Source organism: Lissotriton helveticus, chromosome 2_1 (assembly GCF_964261635.1).
Source record: "Lissotriton helveticus chromosome 2_1, aLisHel1.1, whole genome shotgun sequence".
Classification (NCBI taxonomy): Eukaryota; Metazoa; Chordata; class Amphibia; order Caudata; family Salamandridae; genus Lissotriton; species Lissotriton helveticus.
The window spans coordinates 1,677,436,349-1,677,453,562 of NC_136059.1; the positions used below are offsets into that span (position 1 = coordinate 1,677,436,349).

At 48.8% G+C, this 17,214-nt stretch overlaps 1 protein-coding gene across 1 annotated transcript in view; it reads left to right on the forward strand.

Annotated features, from left to right (window-relative positions):
• Window positions 1-17,214, forward strand: part of LOC144818836 (uncharacterized) — a 1,999,126-nt gene that overhangs the window by 1,446,547 nt on the left and 535,365 nt on the right.

Consider the following 17,214-nt stretch of genomic DNA (forward strand, 5'->3'; position numbering starts at 1 on the left):
CATAGGTGAGGGTACAGTTGCAGGAGCACTGTACTATACAGTGTCTAAGTCCATTCTTAGACATTGTAAGTGCAGTAAAGCCATAAAGAGTATATGTTCTGACAGTTGGTCATTACAAACTCAACAGCTAGCAAACTTCTCAGCACATGATGCCAGTGTGGATTTTAATGTAAAATACACTCAAAGGGCGTCTTAAGACAGGTTCGGGACCCCTGAGTATAGGGCCTCTGCTCTCTCCAGAAACAAACACTGTCATGGGCAGAGATGTCGTACTTCCTCCCCCAGGATGGGCTGGGTCCGTGAAGGAGAAGCTTCAAAGGCCTGTTGCCTTTGTGAGCTGTCCCTGCCTTTAGCTGCCTCCAGCAACTGGCTCCCACCGGTTCTGTCCCCCACTTTGGGTGGGACATTTAGAGGTAAAACGTAGTGAGGAAGGGAGGAGTGCCAATCTTTGCTAACCCTCCCCCAGGTGGGGGAGGCATGGTGAAGCACACATCTCAGTCCCTTCCATCGTGAAGATGAAGGGACACAGCCAATTAGAGAGGCTCATGACGCCCTCCCACTGTAAGGTAGTATAATAGGGGGTGCACTCACTCCAAGGAAGGGACCCATTGGTACCAACCTACACACCCCTGTTACTCTCCTAAATTTAGTAATCTGAAAGAGACAATTAGTTATGGATTCCTCACCTTAGTTACCCCAAGGCTTCAGACTAGATCCAGAGAATTTTTTCCTCAGGCGCGTCGATAGGTGGCGTTGGTCAGATCCGCGTTTGTTCGTGTCGCCGCCCTCGTGCGCTAACGTCAGTTCTTTCTTTTTCTGCATCAGCAAGTGCAGATCCGGAGAGAGCCAGTACCTTGAATCACTTTTTGACTCTTTTTGCTTCTTTTGTCGACACCTTTTTTGAGTCGATCGACTCCTAGTGCACAGAGGGATGCCATGTTGGACCGGCTTCAAGGCTTGCGAATCATGTCGCAAATTGATGATTGTCACTGCCCCCCACCTCGTGTGTCTGGAGCATGACCCAAAGTCTTTGCGGGAGCGGTCTTCAAAGCTTCTTGAGGACTGGCAGTCCGCTCCGTTCGAAGTTTAGATCGAGAGGGAGGTCACAGGACCGGTCGCGGAGCCACGACCACCACTCGTCATTGAAGTCTTCCTCTTCGGGTAATTCGTAGCACAAGAAGGCGAAGAAGCATCATTGCTCTTTGCGTTCTCCCTGTCCGTCGGCCTGCTGGGTCGACTCTGGCCTTTCCGGGAGCCGGAGCAACTCCTGCCCTGCTTCATAGCTTTTACGAAGCCTTGCATTCCATCTTTGGGCCGCGCGCCCTCGGGCGCCACGGACTCTGCTGGGGGCTCTAGGCCTTCGATGTCGGTGGCTCCGGCACCGCAGGGCCCCCAAGGATCCAGGCCTGGATCTGGATAAATGCTGGTCAGCCTTGTGACACGTCCTCTGGCACTGAATCCAGTGACGACACCACCGCTGCCTCGGATGCCGGTTGTGTCCCCAGCCGCCATTGACCCCGGCCTCCCCCCCTCAATGAGGACACGGAGCCGGACCGACATTGCCAGACGGCGGGACCAGCGCCGACCGGTACTTTTGTACTCCTGTTCTCCTCTGATGTTTCCTACTGCCCTGAGTGGCTACCTGGAGAGGTTGAGGAGGACTGGGAGGGGTCTGTAGACCGTCTTGTAGACCAGTTGGAGGAACCAGACTGGAGAGAGAAGTTGGGTGAGGCCAGTGTTCTGGATACCTCCCAAGATCTTTCCATGCGATCTCCTCCTACCGTGGCTACGGAGGAGGGTGCATCTTTCGCAGTGGTGCTGGGTAGGGCAGCTGAGACCTTAAACCTCGAGCTTCCTATGGTGGTGGTCAGGACTAACCTCCTGACAGAGGTTCTTCAACCGGCAGCGGCTTCTTCGGAGCCCTTGCTGCCATTCAATGAGGCCCTTACAGACATCCTTTTGGTCACTTGATCCAAGCCCAACACAGGGGCTCCTGTGGACAGGATGATTGCCCAATGTCACCACCCGTCCCCGGGCAACCCCATTTTTCTTTCTTCCCATCCTACCCCAGAGAGCTTGGTAGTCCAAGTCACAACGTCCAAAGGCACATTCCCTAACGCACCACCTGATCGGGAATCCAATAAGCTGGACCAATTTGGGAAGAAGATGTTTTCTTTCTCCAGCTTGGGACTGTGGTCGGTGAACACCACATGTCTATTGGCCCGTTACTCCCACTCGGTGTGGGACACAGTTGCGCAGGTGCTGCCACAGTGCCCGGAGGAGGCCCAGGCCATGCTCTCCCATGCTATTGCCGAAGGGAGAGACGCAGCGAATTTCATTAGCCGGTGTGGGCTGGATACCGCCGACTCACTGGGCAGGATGATTTCCACATCTGTAACACTGAAACGCCAAGCCTGGATGAGGTCCACTGGATTTTCGGGGGATGTCCAAGCAACGCTTTTGAACATGCCCTTTGATGGCCGTAGCCTTTTTGGCGACATGTTCAAGTGCTTTAAGGATTCTAGGGCTATGGCCAGATCCTTAGGCCTCGCTTTCACCTCCCGCCCGGCGCAGTTTGCTTTTTTGCCCCTTTTTTGGCTACTTAAGGGCTGTCCAGCCTCTGCGCGGCCGTGGATGTGAATCCCACCGCCATGGGTCCGGGGGCCAGCTGGCGGGCCAGTCCACCAGCGCACCTTCTGCAGCAGCCTCCAAACCCTCTAGTCCGACCTTTCAGGCCCATCAATCGCCAGTTCGTGGTAGGATTCGCCATCACCTCCCGCACTGGCTCAACATCATGTTGGGTTTTGCAATTAGTCCAAAGGGCCTACTCCCTCCCCTTCGAGACTACCCCTCCATCCATGCGACCTCAATTCCATTGCATGTCGGATGATCACCTGGCCCTTCTCCAACAGGAAATTACGGCTCGCTTGGCCAAGGATGCCATCGAGCGCATTCCTGTTCCAGAAGTCGGTCATGGTTGTTATTCCCCCTACTTTCTGGTGCCCAAGAAGGACAAGGGCTGCGTCCTATCTTGGATCTCAGGGACGTCAACTGCTTCCTCCAGAAGGCGAAGTTCAAGATGTTGACACTGGCTCGGGTCCTGTCTGCTCTCGACCCTGGAGACTGGGTGGTAGCGTTGAACTTGCAGGACGCTTATTTTCACATCCCCGTCCTACCGGCGGTTCACTGTAGGCCGCAAGCATTTTCAGTTTACCGTGATCCCCTTTGGCCTTACCAGCGACCCTTGGGTGTTCACGAAAGTGATAGCGGTGGTCACAGCTCATCTGCGCAGATCAGGGGTTCCAGTCTTCCCCTATCTCGTCGACTGGCTGTTGAAGGTGGGCTCGCCCCAGGCTGTTGTCACCCACCTCCAGACTACGGCCGACCTCCTGCATTCGCTGGGGTTCACCATCATTGTGTCGAAGTCTCTTTTATTAAGTTAATTAAAACCGTAACATACAAACATCATATTGATACTTAATAAAATGTAAGAATTAAAAAAAATTGTATACACATTTATCAAATCTGGCAATACGAAATGGATGTCAATTCCAAAAGCAGCATTTCAGGTTGATGGCAATATATCACAATTAGCCGTTTAGTTCAAAAGGGAAGTGTATAGTATGAAAGAAAATAGCAAAAGTGTCACAATGCTTATTACTGATGGTTAACTTTCATCACTGTTCATAGTGCAATAGAAATAGAACTTGTCAGTTTCTTAGTGCTGGACATTATGCAATGCAGTTAAAATAATGTTAACAAACTTCCCAGCCCTTGCTAGAACTTGGGCTGAATTATTACTGAAGCACAAATCAGATGCTTCCCTGCAATGTCTCAGTAACTTTTCCCTATAGACTGGGACCAGTAGACGTCGACGATCATTGGCAAGATGAGGGCAACAACATAGCAGATGTAACCAGGACTCATGTGGATAATTGCAAAGCCTACATGTTGGCGACCAATCCTCCGAGCCCACAGTGGGTTAAAGTCGTGAATTGGAAGGGCTAACAGCCTCATATAAATAATTTTATTAAGAGTCTGTGATTGGAGGGAGTATTTAAAATATGGTTGAGGTTTCCCCTTGATAACCGAGTCATCCAGAGCTGTAAGCATTGTTTTTTTAGGAAGACGAGCAATATCTCTCTCGAATGACACTAGAGTAATTTGGCTTTTTGTAGTTTTTTGTCCACGTTGACTGGGGAATTATTGGATTAGAAAAGTTTATGATTTCAATATTCAATGTGGAAATGGCCAAGTGCAGCTGTCTGTACCAAGGAGAGAGTTGGTCCGTGAACACTGATCGCAATTGTTCTTTCATGGATTGAGCTGGTGCACGCAGAGTGTAAATATAGAATTTAATTGTTTCTCAGACAATGAAGATCTGCACTTGCCAGTCCCAGCTCAAGTCTCAGCCTCGCCCTCCTTGCATGCTGTGTAGCCGAATATATTTTCTTATAGGCCATTATTTGATAATTCTCTAAAAATGAATCCATTTTGCCAGGGAAAGCCAGGTGACAATAAGACACTGCCGGGAGCAGTTTGGCGCCTAGGGCCCTTAAGATTGACTCGGCTGTGGTGCTGTGCAAATTCTGATTCAAGCGCCTCAGACTATTTATAACCCCTGCTCCCTTGGGCCGAAGATGTTTGAGATGGGCTACTCGATTTGCCCTTTCGTTAAACCAAACTCCTAGATAATTATAGCTAGTGCAGGTCATTATATGTAGACCACCTGCTCGCCAAGACAGGTTTTTCTTTTTTTGATGTTTCCCAAAAATCATGACTTTAGTTTTTGACTCATTTATCAAAAGATTGTTTTTTATTTTGTATGTGTTAAGAGCAGTGAGCGCTCTTTCTAGACCTGTTTTTGTATGGTGCATAATAATGATGTCCGCGTATTGCATAATATGTAGTCGTAGGCCACCTAATTTTGGGGCGACCAAAGTTGCGCCTGCCAATTCTTTAGGCAAGTCGGCGGTATAGAGAATAAAAAGTAGAGGGACTAATACGCAGCCTTGCTTTAGACCATTTTTTGTTGCAATTTTTGCAGATACTGTTGTGGCACTTTTTAATCCTCACCCAGGTTTTCTGATGCAGTGAAATTAATGCAGAGAAGTGCAGATTGTATCCCCCAGGAATTTCATTTGTTCCATAGCGTCCCTCAGTTGACTCTTATCGAATGCTGCACTGAAGTCCACAAAGCAGCAGAATAAAGGTAGATGATTGACCAAAGTGGATCTCCACGACAGGTAGGACAGCGCTATTATATTATCTGTCGTAGAGCAGCCTGATCTAAAGCCTGAAGTGCGTGGGAGTATGCTGTTTTCTGTAACCCAGTTTTTGAGCTCTGCCAGCAGGGCACGAGCATAGGCCTTAGCTTCGATATCCAATAAAGCTATTCGCCTGTAATTGGCCAGATTTGAGTGGTTAACCTTTTCGTAAAGTGGATGTAATATTGAGCCCTGCCAGGTGGATGGAATTGTGGCTGTAAGAAAGGCTTGTTTAAAGAGAGGTGTAAGGAGCTCTGCCCAGAAGGATTGATTTGATTTAAAAACTGTAGCGGGTATTCCATTTGGCCCTGGCGCGCCATCATTCCTCATACGACTAATGATCTTGAACACTTTGGCTTCAGAGATGCCTGGACCCTGGATGTTTTCATGATTTGGTGCTTGAGTCGAGTAGAGGGCTGACAGCTCCCCTGTCCCACTGCTGTATAGCTGGTTGATGTGATTTACCCAGACATACTCGGGTACCCCATTCTCCTTAGACTGGCCACTATTACTGACTTGGTTAATATATTTCCAAAATGGAGCTGGATTTTTTTCCTTAAGAAGAGAGAAAATTTAAGCTAGGCTTCCTCTATTCGTTTAGTACGTTGCTCCCATGAACGTTTTATAGGCCACTCGAAGTGATCCAATTATGGCACCCTGCAACACTTTTTTCCTCTTTGTCTTGCATTTGGGGGATTTTGACGCTTCCATTTGCTTTCCGGGATGTTTCCTTATTTGGTGCTGGTTTAGGACGTTTGGCCCCTGTTTTTGTTGAGCGTCCAATGTTCCCTCCAGCGCCCGATGCAGGTCCATCAGGAGAATGGGCCAGTAGTCTAAGAGGGCTTGTGAAGCAAAAGCAGTTTTTATTTGTTCATTTTTTGTTGTCCATGCGGAAAGTTTTGTCCGGAGATTAGTGGTCCATTTTATCCTATGCAGGACTTTATCACATTCTTCGCCCGTAGATTCGCCTACAGATATGAATTTACAAGATGCAGCAGTGGAAAGACTGAAACATACTCTAAGGGGCCTGTGGTCACTCTCTACTCGATTGTTGTCAAAGTCATTCAGATGCAAAGCTAGTGCGCTATCGATGAATAGATTATTAATTGTAGAGATATTCCTGAATGTTGGAAGCGGGGCTCAGGTCTGATCATTTGCTTTCTTGAGATTATGAGCGGATGTTATAGAACAGGCGTCAAATAAGGCTTATAGTACAGCGACCTCTTTAGGTTGTATATTTTCATTTCCTGTCTTGTTGAGTGATCTGTAATTTAAGTCCCTGACTATAAGTGGATTGTGATGAGGATATTTGATGATAAGATCTCCAATGATGGCTGTCTGATCGAGTGCTTGGTTTCTCTGTTACAAACTTGTGAGAAGTTGGCCTGATGTGCAGTGTTCACTATTCTAGTGATCACTATATATCAGTCCAAACAACCCTTATTGATGATTGGTTGTAAGTCAACCTTATAGACCAGCTATCCTAGTAGCATGGATACGAGCAGTCTAAGGCTAAGACTCTAGAGGGCGTGTTAAGCCAGCTGTTTTACCATCACATTACCCCTTGAACACCCAGTGAAAGGACACCACACAAGTGTTATGAAAATAAACAATGTATTTATTAGAATCACAACAACCCTGTACTCTTTATGAGGACAGGGTGCTAAGCACACAACAAAACTCTTACGAAAATACTTTTAAGTTAGCACGTTACACAAATGCCCGAGGGGCACGAAAAACCATATACGCTAAAAGTGGAATGCGAATTACTAGCAGGTAAGTAACAGTTCTAATAGGCTTTGGAATCGCTAGGACTGGACTAGGGAATCGTTAGATTACTACTAGGAGGCCCAGGGGACTCGGGTGCAGAGTGTGCACTCTCACGCGGGATGCGGGACAAAGTCTAAGGAAGCTAGAATTCACAAAGTTAGTGTTCACGGGCGAACCCGACCTGGTAGGAAGAAAATGACAGTGGATCCTGACCCTTGGATAGTGAGGCTATGCTGGGACACCGGAGTGCCGAAGTTACCTAGCCCAGGGGCTGCAGCTGCATAGGTCTGAAAAGACGTCGGGGATCTCGTTGCCGGACCGGGAGCCTGGAAGGAAGAAGTTGCTGGCAGGCGACCAGTGAAGGAAAGTTCGATGGATCCAAGCCTGGATCAAGGAAGAAGAAACCTGAAAGCAGAGGGGACCAAGTTCTTGAATCACTAGCCAGTGATTAAGTGGGCACCAGGATGGCACCGGGCGAAGTCACCGCAGTCAGGTGAGTGGGCGCTGCTGGGCTCTGCAGTCTCTCGGACCAGGAGGCGTTGTCGGCGACCAGGATGGAGGTGCGAGCTGTCCCACGAAGGATGAAGTCGTTGGCGTCGAAGTTACCCAGGATTGGGCAACAAGCCTTGGCTAATTCAAGCCCACGCGGTGGACTCAAAATGGCGTCTTGAGTGGACCAGGAGGGTCCGGGGTGCTCCTCTTCTGGAAGGGAGCAAGGGCCAGTCTGGAGCAACCAGACCAGCAGCCGAAATGTCGTCGGGCGTCGTCAGGAAGGCCACAAGCCAGCGGGCTAGTAGCCAAACAACGCGGTGAGCAGTAAAAAGCAGAAGGGCCCCACGCAGATCGTGGAGATGCTGGGGGGCTGCTCTTCGGTGCTGGAGCTGCTCAGGGTGGGGGCTTCTCGGACCCCAAAGCACTCACCAGGAAATTACTCGGTGGGCTTGCTGTGCAGAAGTCGTGCAGTCTTGGCGATGGCCGGTCCCTCGAGGTCTCGTCGCACCCACGGTTCTCAGCTGGGCTGTAGAGGTGGGTAGAGGTCAGAGGTGCCAGGGAAGCCGGGTCTCGTCGAGCTGGGCAGTCGGATTCCGGAGGAAGGACGTGCAGCAGACCGCAGTGTTCTTAGATGGTGCCTGCGGATGCAGGGTGACTACTCCTTAGCCACAAGGGAGAATCTTGAGGAAGAAATCGTGAAGTCCTTTCGTGGAAAGTGGTATCTTGATTCCAAAGATGATCTGATTTGGAAGGGGGCCAGTCTCTACCTTTATCTGGGAAAAGGGGGCTGGCACGCGACTAAGTCCTGCCCTATGGGTGGGACCAGGAGGGGGGTGGTTACACCCACTTCCTTGGCGGGCTTTTCCCCAGCACAGGGTCTGGAGTGACCCTGGAACTGGTTCAAGCCGGCCTATGCATAGTGAGCACCGGGGTGCTACTTGCAGTCACCTTCCTCTAAAGCCCTGCCTACCTACAATACACAAAACCCTGTCTGGGACGGTGCTGGCACCGCCCCTGGCAGGAAACCCTTTGTCCTTATCTCCTGCTCTGGGAGGACTCCCAGCAGCAGGAGGGCAGACTTGTGTCTCGGTGGCAGCATCCATTTTGTGGATGCTAAGGCTCTGTCTGACTTTTAACCGGGTTATAGGTTACAGGCATGTCGTGTCCCTCTAGAAGGGTGGAATGCTAACCCCGTCGCCAGAATTGGCGAGGGGTTAGTATTCCAATTCGTATGACACCTTACTCGACATGTTTTGATAAAGCGATACCAGAGTTGGCACATAACCGCGAGGATTATAATGCACTTAAGAGTATATGGTATGCGATATCATGGAAACGGCTAAGGGATAGATCCCGAAAGCCGCAGACAGGCTCAGCTCATGCCAGAGCACCATCTCACACGATTCCAAGCACTCTGCCTTCAGGATTGTTAAGGCCTGCCATAGGAGTGACTGATAGGAGATCTGTGTGTCCATTTTAGGGTTAGATATAGGTATACTATATCTAAAGCAAAGGGTGATTACACCACCTTGCCCCAGCTGTCAAGCAGCCAGTTGTGTCAGATTTGGATGGCCAGCCAGGGGTGGCATAATACATGCTGCAGCCCCTGGTAGGCCCTGGGTACACCTATGCCCTGGGTACCTAAGGTACACTGTACAGGGACTGATAAGGTGGCTCAGTATCCAATTTAGATATGCACCTAAGGTACATGGAATCCATTTTACAGAGAGAGCAGTGGGCCTGAGGTCCTGAATAGCAGGGCCTCAGGTCAACTAAGTCAGAAAACCAGCAAAACACCAGGCAAAAAGTTGGGGGCAACCATAGTCAGGGATCAACCTTCCTACAAAACTGGATTGACATAGCAGTTGAATAATAGCAATCGAAACGGTTTATAGTGATTTTTTCATTCCGTTTAGAAGTAATACTTAGATTCCAGGTGAGTGAGGTGCAAGTGGGATTACTTCCAACCTTCGGCAATGCTTGATGTAAAGAGAGAGGCCGCCCATTGGCTGCCCAAAAATATTGCGTCTTGAAGCCGGGACATGAGTTTTAAAGTACCCGGTAAGAGCTGTAGTAGATGTTGCCCATGTCTCCTGGAGACAGATTATATCACTGCTTTGAAGGTAATCTAAGGCCGAGTCGTTTTTAAGTTTCTGAAGGCCAGCCACATTCCAACAAATGATCGTTAAGTAATTATTTTGCTTGTTCAATGTATGATCTGTGTTGATTCTAAGGGACTTAAAGGCGCTGTTGGGCCGAATGACAGCCACATTCGGCCTGATGTCCAAGTTGGTTGTTAGTTTCCTGTTTGCTAGTAAAAACTCTTCTCTGATTAGTAGAGCAGGTAATCCTCAGAGGTTCATGTTGGGAGAGTGCGCTGGTAAGATTGTTACCGGGACGGATATCATCAGCACATTTTAAGATGGAGTAAGTATTTGAAGATTTATTGACTAAAACGTGAGGGTATCTGTCTTGAGGTAAGTGCCTGATCTCAATACCTCAGTCTGTTAATTGATTGGCTTCGCACATCATTGCCGTCTGGTGTGACTGTTGGTATAGCCTGACCACTGTGGATGCATCGTGGGAATCGCCTGACAAGCTTTGGAATTTAACCCAGGCAACATCTGCCGAGCCTATTTGCTCCAATGATATGTGAGTAAATAAGCGCAGGATGTTGCCTCTGTTCAAAATGTCATCATTGTCTTTGGCGCGGTATCTTGGAGTAAGTACGACCTCCACCACTCCTGGTTTTGAACGGCTGCTGCTCGTTGAGGTTCCCGGTATGACTAGATTGTCAAGTGCATGTGTTGGTTGATATATTGGGGGGGGGTCTATTTACCATTGGTCCATGAGGAGATTTTACCACCTGTTGATGCTGCATGTTCGTGCTGTGTGCAGCATTGGACAGTGGTTGCGTACCAGCCTCCGCCTGTGACCCTGAAGTTGTGAGCAGCAATGTCGGCCCAGGGACAAGGTTAATCCTTGTAGGAAGGTGGATATCTGACTATGGTTGCCCCCAACTTTTTGCCTAGTGTTTAGCTGTTTTTTTACCTAGTTGACCTGGGGCCCTGCTATTCAGGACCCCAGACTAATTGATCTCTCTGTAAAATGGACTCCATGTACCTTAGGTACATACCTAATTGGATGCTAGGTCACCTTATCAGCCCCGGTACAGTGTACCTTAGGTACCCAGGGCATAGGTGAACCCAGGGCCTACCAGGGGCTGCAGCATGTATTATGCCACCTCTGGCTGGCCATCCAAACTGACACAACTGGCTGCTAACCCAGCTGGAGCAAGGTGGTGTAATAACCTTTGCTTTAGATATAGTATACCTATATCTAACCCCAAAATGGACACATATACTCCTATCAGTCACTCCTATGGCAGGCCTTATCAATCCTGAAGGCAGAGTGCTTGGAATTATGTGAGATGGTGCTCTAGCATGAGCTGAGCCTGTCTGCAGCTTGCGGAGCCAAGTCCTTATAGCTGTTCCATGATAACGCTATACCATATACTCTTAAGTGCATTATAATCCTCGCGGTTATTGCTAACTTTGGTATAGCTTTATCAAAACATGTCGTGTAAGGTGTCATATGCTTTGGAATACTACCCCCTCGCCAGTTCTGGCGACGAGGGTAGCATTCCACCCTTCTAGAGGGATAAGACATGTATGTAACTGTGAACCCCGGTTAAAGTTAAACAGAGCCTCAGCATCACAAAATGGATGCTGCCACCACAGACACAAGTCTGACCTCCTGCTGCTGGGTGTCCTTCCAGCGAGGGAGGCCTGGACAAAGGGTTTCCTGCCTTGGGAGGTGCTAGCACTGTAGGAGAGTGGGGTCTGCAATCCTATGGTCACCCCAGATTTTTGCTTTTTGCTTCACTGGTTTACGACTTTCCCTGACTTTGGGCCTGCTAATCAGACCCACAGCCTAGCTGTTCTCTCTCTAAATTGACAACCATGTACTTTAGGTGCATTTACCAATTGGTACTGGGCCACCTTATCAGTCCCTGTAACAGTGTACCTTAGGTATCCAGGGCATAGGTGTACCCAGGGCCTACCAGGGGCTGAAGCATGTATTATGCCACCCCTGGCTGGCCATCTGAAACTGACACAACTGGCTGCATGACAGCTGGGGCAAGGTGGTGTAATCACCCTTTGCTATAGACATAGTATATCTATGTCTAACCCTAAAATGGACACATATATTCCTATCAGTCACTCCTATGGAAGGCCTTATCAAACCTGAAGGCAGAGTGCTTGGAATTATGTGAGATGGTGCTCTGGCATGAGCTGAGTCAGTTTGCAGCTTGCGGAATCAAGTCCTAATAGCTGTTCCATGATAACGCTATACCATATACTCTTAAGTGCATTATCAACCTCGCGGTTAAATGCTATCTCTGGTATAACATTATCAAAACATGTCGAGTAAGGTGTCATACGATTTGGAATACTACCCCCTCGCCAATTCTGGTGACGGGGGTAGCATTCCACCCTTCTAGAGGGACACGACATGTATGTAACTGTGAACCCCAGTTAAAGTTAACTCGAGCCTTGGCATCACAAAATGGATGCTGCCACCACAGACACAAGTCTGACCTCCTGCTGCTGGGAGTCCTTCCAGCGAGGGCGGCTTGGACAAAGGGTTTCCTGCCTTGGGAGGTGCTAGCACCACCCCAGACAGGATTTTGTGTATTGGGTAGGATAGGCCTGAAAGGAATGAGACATGCCTGGGGCACACAAGGTGCCCTGTGCATACACCGGTTCAAACCAGTTGCTGGGGCACTCCAGCCCCAGCGGGAAACCGGACAAAGGATAGGGGGTGTAACTCCCCCCTTCCTGGTCACACCCAGGAAGGGGGGTGTAACACCCCCCTTCCTGGTCCCACCCAGGGGAGGGACCTAGTCAGTAGTGCAGCCCCCTTTAGCAGGATAAAGGTAGGAGCTGGTCCCATTCCAAGTTATATTAATCCTGAACTACTCTACAAGAAGAAACTCTGGACTTCGATGTTCTGCTCCACAGAAGACTGAAGAAATCTCCCTTGTGGGCAAGGAGTGTCCACCCTGCAACTGCAGGCACCATCAAGCGTCCGGCAGCTTCCCTTTGTAGTCTTCCTTCCAGGATCCAGACTTGAGAGCCCGATGAGACCCGGATTCCCAGACCTCTCCGACCTCAACCTGCATCTGCAGCACAGCTGAGATCCGTGGGTGCGACGAGACACGTGGGACCGGCCATCTTGAAAGAAACTGCACTTCGCTTCCAGCACGACTCCCGAGGTAAACTCGACCAAGTGCTTTGGGGACTGAGAAGCCCCAGCCCCGAGCAGCCCCTGCACCAAAGATCAGCCCTCCAGCTTCCACGAGATCTGCGTGGGGCCCTTCTGCTTGTCTGCTGCTCGACGCGTTGTCTGGTCACTTGCCGGCTGGCTAGTGGCCTCCTAGACGACGAACCTTTGAATCTTTGCTGCTGGTCTGGTTGCTCCAGACTGGCCCTTGCTCCCTTCCAAAAGAGGGGCACCCCGGACTCTCCTAGTCCGCCCCAGACGTCTTTTCCACTCACCGCGTGGGTTGCCTTTGCCAAGGCCTGTTGACTCCAATTCCGGATCCGACACCGCCGACAGCGAGAGCCTGCGTGGGACAGCTCGTGCCTCCATCCTGGTCGTCGAAGACACCTCCTGGTCCACGTGGCTGCAGAGTCAAGCTTCCACTCTTCACCTGATCGCGATGACAGCACCTGGTTCCTTCCTGGTTCCACACCGGTCACTGGCTAGTGACTTTGAACACTGTCCCCTCTGCTTTCAGGTCCTCTTCTTCACCGATCCACCCTTGGATCGCACCGGACATCTTTCTCCGGGTCGCCTGCAGCATCTTTTCTTTCAGGCTCCATTGATTTCAACGCGAGAACCCGACACACTTTGGCACCTATGCACCCGCAGCCTGTGGGTGAGGTAATGAGAGCATTTCGATGCTCAAGGGTAGTCTAACTGTCCTAGTGTCCAGTTCCACAGTCGTTTTAGTCCTACCTAGTCAGGATTGTCTGTACTTACCTGTAACTTGAACTGTACTGTCCATTGACGTTGTTACGCATCTCGCGTGTGAGTTTACACTCTGCACACGCGTTCCGTGGGCCCCCTATTACTTACCTAGAGTTAGTGTAGCGTGGTCCCATCGATCCTACAGCCTCTGGACAGCTCCATTCCTTTTATCGACTTTCACATTCCACTTACTTAGTATATGGTTTGTCGTGCCCCTAGGGCACCATTGTAATTTTGTACAACTTGTCGTATTTTTCGTAAGAGATTGTCATGTGCTTAGCCCTCTGACCTCATAAAGAGTTCAGAGGTGTTATTAACAAATATACTGTTTATTTTCATAACCTGTGTGGTGTCCCTTCATCTGGTATTCAAGGGGTTATATTGTGGTAAAACAGCTGGCTTCACATGCCAAAAGAGTTTAGCCTAAGACTGCTTTGTCCATGCTACCATTAGGATAGCTGGTCTATAAGGTTGACTTACAACCAATCACCATAAGGGTTGTTTGGACTGATACAAGGTGATCACTAGAACTAGTGAGCATCATATATCAGGCCAACTACTCACAAGCACCACCCCAGACAGGATTTTGTGTATTGAGGTAGGGAGGGCTGAAAGGAATGAGATGCCTGGGGCACACAAGGTGTCCCTGTGCAAACCCCGGTTCAAACCAGTTGCTGGGGCACTCCAGCCCCAGCTCTGGCATGAAACCAGACAAAGGATAGGGGGTGTAACCACCCCCCTTCCTGTTCCCACCCATGGAGGGACCTAGTCACCAGTACAGCCTTCCTGTTCCCACCCATGGAGGGACCTAGTCACCAGTACAGCCCCCTTTTGCAGGATAAAGGTAGGAGGTGGTCCCATTCCAAGTTAGATTATCCTGAACAACTTTACAAGAAGAAACTCTGGACTTCGACATGCTGCTCCACAGAAGACTGAAGAATCTCCCTTGTGGGCAAGGAGTGTCCACCCTGCAACTGCAGGCACCATCAAGCGTCCTAGTGGTTCACTTTGTCGTCCTTCCTGCCGAAACCAGACTTCAGAGCCCGACGAGATCCGGACTTCCAGACCTCTCAGACCTCAACCTACATCTGCAGCACAGCTGAGATCCGTGGGTGCGACGAGACACGTGGGACCGGCCATCTTGAAGAAACTACACTTCGCTTCCAGCACGACTTCAGAGGCATCCTCGAGTAAGTGTATTGTTATGTGCTTAGCCCTCTGATCTCATAAAGAGCTCAGAGGTGTTTGTTATTAATAAATATATTGTTTATTTTCATAACAACCTGTGTGGTGTCCTTTCATCTGGTATTCAAGGGTTTATATGTGGTAAAACAGCTGGCTTCACATGCCAAAAGAGTTTAGCCTAAGACTGCTCTGTCCATGCTACCTTTAGGATAGCTGGTCTATAAGGTTGACTTACAACCAATCACCATAAGGGTGTTTGGACTGATACAAGGTGATCACTAGAACTAGTGAGCATCATATATCAGGCCAAATTCTCACAATCCTCACATCTGGGCCTTCCGTTGACTTAGACTGAGATGATGTTGTATGAGCTTCCCCTTTCTTATTATCAAGAAAAGAAGTGGGGGGCATTAAAGGAAATCAGCTAAACTCTTAATTGATGGTTGTTTGCTGAGTTGTAGGTGATTTGGTGACATTTCTCTGTCTTTCTTTCCTGATGACTTTACTAAAAAAAATTGGATAGAACTTAACAGGGCCAATGTCTGACTTAGTTGTATATTTATTTATTTATTTATTTTTAAAGTTTTATATAGCGCGAACAAGATCTTTGCAGATATCAGAGCGCTTTACAGAAACAGTAGGTAGGATAAACAAGACTCTTAAATCAATATGAGATTCCGTAGACAGTGAGATGCAAAAATAGGGTATCAATCATACAAGAGTATACAGAGTAATAACAATCAAGAAACAATAATATGGAAGCAGTACAATGTCTAAACGGATAAGATTATAGCACCCCAGAGGGTGAGTAAACACAATGTTGAAAGCAAAGTAGTAGTCAGTAGTGGGTGCGTTGCAGGTTATTGAGGCACTCAAGTCCTAGTGTACAACCCAATAAACAAGTTGGAAATCAATAGTATAGCATCCGTGCAATGAATTAGATCCAGAAGCAGACAAAAAATGGACTGACATAGATAAGTATTCAGACAGCCGATAATGTGGGAGCCAAATACTGTCATTGTTCCAGTATCAATAGTGTTCAGCTGTATTTAGCCATAAGGATGGCCTTCACCTCTTTCTTGAAGAGTAAAGTGGACGGGATAAGCCTGGTTTCTGGTGGGAGTGCATTCCAGATCCTAGGTGCCATTCCAGAGAAGGAGCGTTTGTATGTTTTTTCCTTCCGGAATCTCCGTGGTTTCAGGAGGAGAGTGTTTGTGCTTCTGTTGGATCTTGAGCCTCCTGATATGGTCAGCTTATGAGAGAGGTAGTTGGGTGCCTTGTGGTGTACGGCCGAGTGTGTCATACAGGCAATTTTCAACTGAATTCTGGCTTCAATAGGCAGCCAGTTCAGGGTTTTTAAGTCAGGGGATATATGCGAGTGTTTTCTTGAGCCAGTGATGAGTCTCGCGGCCGCGTTCAGGGAGGCTCTTAGGGGAGCCGTTGTTGTCAGGGGGAGCCCGCTGAGAGCCACAATTCCGTAGTCTATGCGAGGAATGACTAAGGCTTGTACCACAGTTTGGAAGTCCTTGGGTGGTAGGAAGGGTTTGAGTTTTCTCAGCGTGTTGATTTGGAAGTTGGCTCCTTTAGTTGCTATGCTAATATGCTGCTGCATGTCGAGATTGCAGTCCAGTGTGATGCCAAGGGATTTCGCTGAGTCCACGATGGTGGGTTGGACATTGAGTGCGGTTAGATGATTGAGCCAGGTTTGGGTGATGGCCTTTTTCGCAGGAGGAGAGATCAGAAGGAACTCAGTTTTCAGAGCATTTAGTTTGAAGGTGATTGTCGGCCAGCCAAGCTTGGGTGTTTCTTAGTGTGGCATTCAACAGTTTGATGTCTTCAGGGGATTGAAGCTTGAGGTAGAGCTGAGTGTCATCGGCGTACATATGGAAATGTACCTTAGAAGATTGAAGCAAGGTGGTGAGTGGTTCCATGACGAGGTTGAACAATGTGGGGGATAGGGAGGAACCTTGCGGGACACCCAGTGTTACTGCTACAGGCGAGGACAGTGCGTTGTTGATCTTGAACCTCTGAGAACGGTTGTGCAGAAAGGACGTGAACCATTTGAGAACCGTCCCGGATATGCCCATTCTGGTATTTAGGAGCTCCTGTAGATTCTCGTGTTTGACCGTATCAAATGCTGAAGAGAGGTCAAGAAGGATGAGGAGGCAAGACTCATTGTGATCAAGGATTTGGAGGGCATCATCTATTATGTGTGTCATGGCCGTTTCGGTGCTATGCTTTGCTCTGAATCCGGATTGGTGAGAGTTGAGGAGGTCAAACTGCTCAATGTGTTTTGTCAGTTGGAGTTGTACGCATTTTTCTAACAGTTTTGCTAGAGTGGTGATATTGGTAATAGGACGATAGTTGTTTAGGTCGGCCGGGTCAGCTGTGGGTTTCTTGAGTATAGGCGTGACTTGCCCAATCTTGAGGGAGTCTAAGATGAGCCCTTGTTGCAGGGAACAGT